We start from the raw sequence: 8,177 nt of genomic DNA, 5'->3' as shown, positions 1-8,177 counted from the left end.
CCCTAGACCCAATCTTGTACTCTGGTTTACTTCCTATCTGCATTTGAGAAACCAGGAGGTACATAGGGCCAGGACAGGAAGAAACACAACATTAGAGAATCATAGGATCATAGAATAATTTAGTCTGGAAGGGACCTCAATAGTTCCTCTAGTCCAACCCCCCTGCAGTAAGCAGGAACACCCTCACCTAGAGCAGGCTGTTCAGAGCCTCATCAAGCCTCACCTTGAATATCTCCAGGGATGGGGCCTCAAATACCTCCCTGGGCAACCTGTTCCATTCTTCCACTACCCTTCTGGTAAAGAACTTGTTCCTAACATCCAGTCTAATCTAATCTCCAATACTTACCTATTCTTCATTATAGTTCAATGTGTTCCTGCCTTACAATACAAGCATAGGGTGAGGACCATACTACTGACCTAGGAGCGAGGACACAACAAATATATTTTCCTGAGACTACCACTGAAATTCCCATGAAACCAAGTTTCCTGCTGTTATATCAACCTACTTACCTTACTCATTGAAAAATTGATTGAACTGTAATGGGACGCAGAGCCAAGTGAATCAGAGATGTTGATTGGCTTGTCCTCATAGTCATTCTGTCTTCAGGAGGACCAGTGGCACTTTCAGCAGTGATTTTCAGCAGATTTTCCAGACAGTATTTGATACTTTTTCAGTTCTACCTAAGGATCACAATTTCTTAAGGTAAAGCATCATGAGGGCTCTGGTGTCAAGGGATGCATCTCAAGCTGAAGTTGCCATTAGAAGCTGTAGTCTGGTACTTCCTTCAAAGGAAACAAAGGGAGTCCCCTTACCTGGGGACAGTACACTAGGCCATAACACTGTGCTACAGGCCACCAATACAAGCCTGCCCCAGTTAATGCTGATCCCCATCCAAAATTTCTAATTCTGAAATACCTTTATTCCACACCCACTGACTCCTGGAAGAATTCTATAATCCGTCCTTTAGGAAAGATGAGTTCAAGCAAACTGATACAACATTTGCATATACATTTCTACTTTCACAAGTTTTTTTAAAGCATCTGCAGTAAGTTTTCTCCTTCCTGTGGTATTTAATCCTGCTTTCTAACTAAGTGGTTTAGTAATGCAAATCCCATATAATGGGATGTTCCTGGCATTTTTTTTTCATTGTGGATTCCTGAAATTGCTTTTTTCTTTTTGCAACTCTTTCTTTTATAAAGTGCCAGCAAAATTCTACCATGACATCTCTGGGGTACCTGTGACTTTAGCTAAGCACTGACTTCAAAAAATATTTTAAAATGTAACGTAACTGCTTTGCTTTCATCATGTTCACTGGAAACTACAGATGGAAATAAGAAACACTGGAAATGATCACTAAGCAACTATTAAAAGAAAGGTAAATGCACTATATTTTAGAAATTACAGTGTATATAGGTGACACTTCTAACAGCTTTTTAAAAAAATATATTCTTTTAAAAAAATTGTCACAATCCAGTAGTTTAGAGTTGAAGCAGCTCTTTGTTCCACTGCAAGGTAAAAATACCAGCCAAAATACATTGCATAAAGAAACCCAACAAACCAAACCAAAACAAAATGGATTTGTACTTGAAATTTGACCGTCAGAAGCAGTGGGAAGATTTTGAAAATAATAGTTTGTTTGGGTAGTGGTTTTTTTCCCTCTCTCTTTAGAACCACTTGAAAACATGTTCATACTCATATATAATCAACTACAAATTCACCTTGGGGGAAAATGGTGTAAGAAATTCAAGCAGTTTTGGAATCAAAGAAGCCAGGTTTCCTATGGCTCCGTGCCTTACAGTGGAACTGCAATACTCTGTGGCTGGTATCACTGCCAGAATTTTGGGGTTTTCAATAATGGGATGGTCTACATGGGAACAGGCCTGCTGGAGTCAGATGGGATTCATTTCTCAAGGGGGAAGGAAGGACTTTGCTCAGGAGCCTGTGGGGCTCATTGCCAGGGTTTTAAACTCAACTTGAAGGGGGAGAAGGGGATAATATCAGGCATGCCTGTGACAAGCCATGGGACAACATGCCAAGGGTAGAGGGATGGGTTGCTATCAAGGGCACTCAGCCTGTTGCTCTGAGCCATGCTGGGTACTCTGGATCACAGTAGAAGTCTTATAAAGATGAGCCAGGACCTCCTGAGGTAACAGGAACCAACAGGGAAACACCAGTGAAATACCTCAAAGGAATTAAGGTGTTCTTTTAAAAAGGTGACATGACTGACAGCCCAGCTGAAGTGCCTCTACACCAATGCATGTATCAGGGGCAACAAACAGGAGATGGAAGCCACTTTGCTGCTAGAAAGCTACGACCTAATTGCCATTACTGAAACCTGGCGGGATGAATCCCACAACTGGAGTGTGGCTGCCGATGGCTACGAGATGCTCAGAAGGGACATGTGAGGAAGGAGATGCAGAGGGGTTGACTTCTACATCAAGAACTGGATAGATTGTGAAAAGCTGTCTCTAAAGAATAGCAGGTTGAAAGCTTATGGGTGAGAACTAGAGACCAAGGCAACAAAGTGAACCTTGTGACTGAGGTTTACTTCAGGCTGCCTGTTCAAGGAAAGCCTATTGAAGAAGCCTTCTTACTCCAGCTATGTGGTGCATTGGCCTTGCAGGATCACACCTTGCTGAGGGATTTCAACCATCCTGATACCTGCTGGAAAAGTAGCACAGTGAGCTGTAGGCAGTCCAGGAGATTCCTGGAGTGCATTGAGGATAACTTTTTAAACCCTTTTTAAATTGACAGCCTGGAAGGGATGTGACACTCAATCTGCTGGCCACCAATGCAGGTAAGCTTATCAGAGATGGAAAGATTGGAGGCAGCCTGGCCTCCAGTGATCATGCAATGCTGGAGTTTGCATCCTGAGGGATATGGGTCAGGTGAAGAGTAAACTCAGGATCCTGAATTTTAGGTAAGCAAACTTCCAGCTATTCAAGGAGTTAGTCAATAGGACTCCTTTGGAAACTGCCCTCAGGGACCAGAGAGCAGAACAAAGCTGGCAGATCTTTAAGGACACTTTCCAAAGAGCGCAAGAGCTCTCAATCCCCAGATGTGAGAAATCAGGAAAGAAAGGCAAGAGACCAGCATGGATGAGACAAGACTTGTTCATCTAACTAAGGAGCAAGAAGGAACTGCACAGGCAGTGGAAGCAGGGACAGGCATCCTGGGAAGAATATAGGGATGGTGTCTGGTTGTGCAGGGACAGGGTCAGGAAGGCCATGGCATAGCTAGAGCTGAACTTGGCAAGTGACCTAAAGAATAAGAAGGGTTTTTACAGGCATGGGAGCCAGAAAAGGGAGGTCAAAGAAAGTGTGCCCTCCATAATAGACATGACTAGCAAACTGGTAACAAAAGACAAGGAGAAAGCTGAGATAATCAATAATTTTTTTGTCTCAGTCTTCATTGGCAACCTCTCTTCCTACACCACTCAAGTGGATGGATAGCAAGGCAGGGACTGGCAAAAGTCCCTGTAAGAGAAAACCAGGTCTGAGACCATCAGAGGAACGTGAATATACGTTTAAATCTATGGGACCTGACAAGATGCATCCCAGAGTACTGAGGGAACTGGCCGATGTAGTTGCCACTGTCCATATTTGAAAAGCCATGGCAATCAGGTGAAGCCCTTGGAGACAGGAAAAAGGAAAACACTGCACCCTTTTTTTAAAAAGGTAGAAAGGAGGCCCCTGGGAACTACTGACCTGTCAGCCTCGCCTCTGTACCTGGGAAGATCATGGAACAGACCATCCTAGGAGCTATGTTAGGGGACATGGAGGACAGGGAGGTGTTCCAAGAGAGCCAACATGGCTTCATCAAGGGCAAATCATGCCTGATCAACCTTATAGCTTTTGAGGAGAGAAGAGCTATGTAAGTCATCTCTCTGGACTTCTGTAAGGCCTTTGACATGGTCCTCCCCAACATCTTTCTCTCTAAATTGGAGAAATATGGATTTGATGAATGGACAGTTCAGTGGATAAAAGATTGGCTGGATGGTCACATCCAGAGAGCAGTGGTCAATGGCTCAATGTCTGGATGGAGATGGGTGACAAGTGGTGTCCCTCAGAGGTCCATACAGGAACAATTAATATTTAGTATCTTCATCAATGACATGGTGTGATCAAGTGCACCCTAAGAAAATTTGCAGACGACACCAAGCTGAATGGTGTGGTTGACACACCTGAGGGACTCTATGCCATTCAGAGGGACTTGGACAAGCCCAAGACATGGGCCCATGAGAACCTTGTGAGGTTCACCAAGGCAAAGTGCAAAGTCCTGCACATGGGCTGAGGCAATCCCCAGTATCAATCCAGGCTGGGGGTGAAGGGACTGAGAGCAGCTCCATGGAGTAGGACTTAGGAGTACTTGCGGATGAAAAACTGGACACAAGCTGGCAAGATGTGTGTGCAGCCCAGAATGCTGACTGACCTGTAATTCCAATGAAAAGATATAATTAGTTAGATATAAGTAGTTAATGTCAGTTACTAAATGCTCCTTTCAAACTTCATTTTTTTTTTTTTTTTTGATGCAAGAATATATTCAAAATACATTTCTGGAAATTATCTGCTCCAACAAAATATAAAACATTCATAGCTGTTTCCATGGCGTCAGTGACAACTCCTGTTCATGTTCTGCTTGTGTGTATGAAAACTTTTAAATTTATTATTTCTATTGACAGAGCTACAGGACACCAACATGTATCAGCTGCTTTCTCAACTTTGCTGACATTAGTTTTACAGGTAAAAATTAGAACCAATGTGCTGATGTGCATTGGGTTTGTGTGGGTGGGGGGCTACTGTGAGAAGCTGCTAGGAGCTTCCCCCCCCATGTCCCATGGAGCCAATCTCACCCAGCTCCACTGCTGTCCAAGGCTGAGTCCATCAGAGACGGTGGCAGCACCTCTGGGATAAGGTATCTAAAGGGGGAAAAAACCCATGCAACTGCAACTGCAGCTGGAGAGATGAATGAGAATATGTGAGAGAAACAGCTCTGCAGACACCAAGGTCGGTGAAAAATGGTCTGAAAAAGGAAAAAGATGTTTGCCATAAAGAAATAGCAGATCACAAAACTATGTAAAAGACATGCAAAACCTCTTAACTCCAAAAGGCATGGGAATATGTAATTGAGGAGAACAGAATTAGTAAAATAATTACAGGCTTTCAATGAGTAATTTCTCAGGATATAAAGAAACTGTAGTTTGGCCACCTCATCATGAGAAACCAGAATAAGAAAACTTCTTTATTTGGAATGATGCGGTGCATATTATTTTATTTTTGGTTTTTGTATTTTAAAATACAATGCAAAGCTTTGCTTTTCCAGGAAATGCTTCCATAGAAATTTAGCTCTGTGGAACTTTCCAGCAACAGTGATTTTTGTTCCATTAATAGTGCAATGGCTCAATCTCTTTGCATATTTAACCGCATCCTGTTCCACTGACTGCAGTGGTGTCTTTTAAGGTAATAAAGAACTTACTCTGGAATCCAGATGAAGAAAATATTAATGGACCCCACCCTGTAGATGGATATGGTGAACTACCCTGACTTATGCTTAAAATGCAGGCATATGTCTGGTTTCCATTTCAACAATACAGTCAGAGCAGTTTGCTCCAATTCATTTGATCAAACCCTGGGTGTTTACTTTGGGGTGAGACAAATGATGCCACAGATGCCAGGTCCTCTGGTGACTACAAAGGCAGGTTGTTTATATGGAAACATGTGCTCTGGACAAACCCCAGTTCAGTCAAATGAATCTCACTCACAATCCATAAGAGGATATAGGCACAACAGCTTTGTCTCATTCAAGGACACTTCTGGAAACACTCAAGTGATTCATGGCCAATATAAAGACTCAGCCCTACCATAACACCATACCCTGCTGCCAGATCTCTTGAGGGGAGGATCCATAAAATCAAAAATTAGGTAAACAAATCTTTTACCTAAATAAGTGTTTTAAATGCACTTTTGAAGAAAACTAGTTCTCACCTCAAGACTACTATCTTTGTTTTTAAGCAAATTTTATAGTACAAGAAAGAAAGTGAAGAAGAAATACAAGAGCAAATTGGTTTTAGAGGCATGTTAAAAAGCAAAACTGGACAACATAAATCCCCAGCACACATCTATATGTCACACAAACAAAAAAAAGATCAATTACATAAAACAGGTCTTTACAAGAGTTTGGCAGAGTTAGGCAAATGAATACAGATGCTATGCACTGCTTGGAAAAATAATTTATTTTGTTAGCTTACAAAAAGGACAACATTTCAAGTCAAACTTTAAATTATGAGTACAGCTAGCAACTCTGATCCTGCAAAGATACTAGCCATCTCCTGAGATGCAATAAACACTTGCAACTTTGTGTGCAGGAATAGCTTGGAGTAAGTCCCAAGTCAGCAAAAAGTAATGAAGTTTAATATTTGTGTTAATGCTTCATTGGCTAACGTTCTAGATTCTGATTGCAGAAGGAAGGTACAAATGTTGACATTAAATTAGCATATGAACTTCCAGATAGAGCCTTAACCAAACATACCTGCAGACAGCTGTGTCAAGCCATCAGTTTGCAGCAATATACTCATAGCACAACAGATTTCATATACTTCATACTGGAATCACTTGACATGATCCCAGCACTGACTATTCTGATTGGTACTTATGCTTTATACATGAGATTTGAGTCAGGCATGGGCATTCAGAAGTCATTGCAGCTGCACAATAGAACAGGTCTGCTGCTCAGACCTCATGCATGTTACTGAGTAGCACAAATTTCACAGGTTCACGAGGACCTGTGCTTCAGACAAACATGGTAACAAGCTTCTCCTACAATTTATTCTTAAACCCACAAGACATATTCTGAAAAATTCCTATTTTAAATTTAGTTTTATGTGCAACCATGAGATTCACAGGAAGTAACAGTCAAGCAGTAGTTCAGTTGGTGCTGGTGATCTTAAGGGTCTTTTCTAAACCAAATAATTCTATGGTTCTATAAGTTGTTAAGTTGTTGCTAAGTTGTTTTTTCTTTCTCTCCTCTGGAGATGGCAGAAAATAGAAAAACTGGTATGCAGACACCTTGGGAAGCTATCTTGTAACAAAAATATCATGGGACAAAATAAAGCTCCACAGTAGTGTTGGTATTTGGATATAAGATATAATTAACTTCTGGCTATACAAATGAAGATTCCCATTTTAGGCACGCAATGAATTATTAGATTTTGTTGAAAAAAAAAAAGTTTTGTAAAAACAAAGCATTTAGCAGTGAGTGTGAAATACTATTAATAGACCTTAACAGATGAACTCTCTCTCTCCTTTCAGGTTTCATAATTTCAAAAAAGCTGTACTAGACCACATTACTGTGGAAGAAAGAGCTGCAATATTTCTGAATTTTGCAAATTTCATAAGATTCTATTGATGCCATTTAGAAGTACATTGGTTTTCATTATACAAGTAAATTTAGTTTAGTCTTGGGAAAAAAAGTACTTTTACAAGGGCTCAAATTCAAAATCCAATTTCTCAGATGATAAAAAATCTAAAATAGAAAAATGAGATAGTGCCAAATTATTCCTCAGTATTTGTTGCTCACCATATCAACACATTGTAGACTTGCAGACCTCCAAAATGCAATTTAAAAGTAGATTGTGAAAATATTTCTCCCTCCCCTTTCTCAAACACAGGATGAAATTGTAATGCCATTGATATTAGACACAAGGCCTCTACTAGCTTTAGTGTAGTCATGATTTCCAAGCACAAAGGATTAATTTTCTTTTTGAACAGTAAAGTTTTACAGTGTATGAACATGTTTGTGCATGTCTATGTCTACAAGAAAGATATGTAATTATGTGAACAGAAGTATACATGATGTTTACATAGCTATTAAAAGTCTGAACACACCTTTACATTTCAGAAATCAAGTTTGACAGAAACTGCAATAGTTCTGTTTACTATAGTAATGTCACCTTCAACACATTGACTTCTCTGGTGCATTTTAGAGAAATGAAATTTAGTAGCATTTTTATACCTACACACACAATCAAACTCATAAAAGAAAAAAAAAAAGGATAAATAAGATTAAAACTTAACAGAGAAAAGACGGATACACTTTTTTTTTTTTCTCTCTCCACATCCCTACTAAACTGCTGAGACTTGAGCTTACACGGGAATGTGGTCAGGGAGACTAAAATACT

At 40.3% G+C, this 8,177-nt stretch overlaps 1 protein-coding gene across 1 annotated transcript in view; it reads right to left on the bottom strand.

The window, feature by feature from the left end:
* Window positions 1-1,365: 1,365 nt before the first annotated feature.
* CEP128 (centrosomal protein 128) overlaps window positions 1,366-8,177 on the bottom strand; it is a 118,139-nt gene continuing 111,327 nt past the window's right edge. Inside the window, exon 25 of the mRNA XM_071745836.1 lies at window positions 1,366-4,432. The gene's annotated coding sequence lies outside the window, so the exon portion shown is untranslated. The remainder of the gene's footprint in view (window positions 4,433-8,177) is intronic.

This window comes from Heliangelus exortis, chromosome 5 (assembly GCF_036169615.1).
Source record: "Heliangelus exortis chromosome 5, bHelExo1.hap1, whole genome shotgun sequence".
Lineage (NCBI taxonomy): Eukaryota > Metazoa > Chordata > Aves > Apodiformes > Trochilidae > Heliangelus > Heliangelus exortis.
Note: the sequence above shows the minus strand (reverse complement) of the source record. Positions and strands in the feature narration are given on the sequence as shown.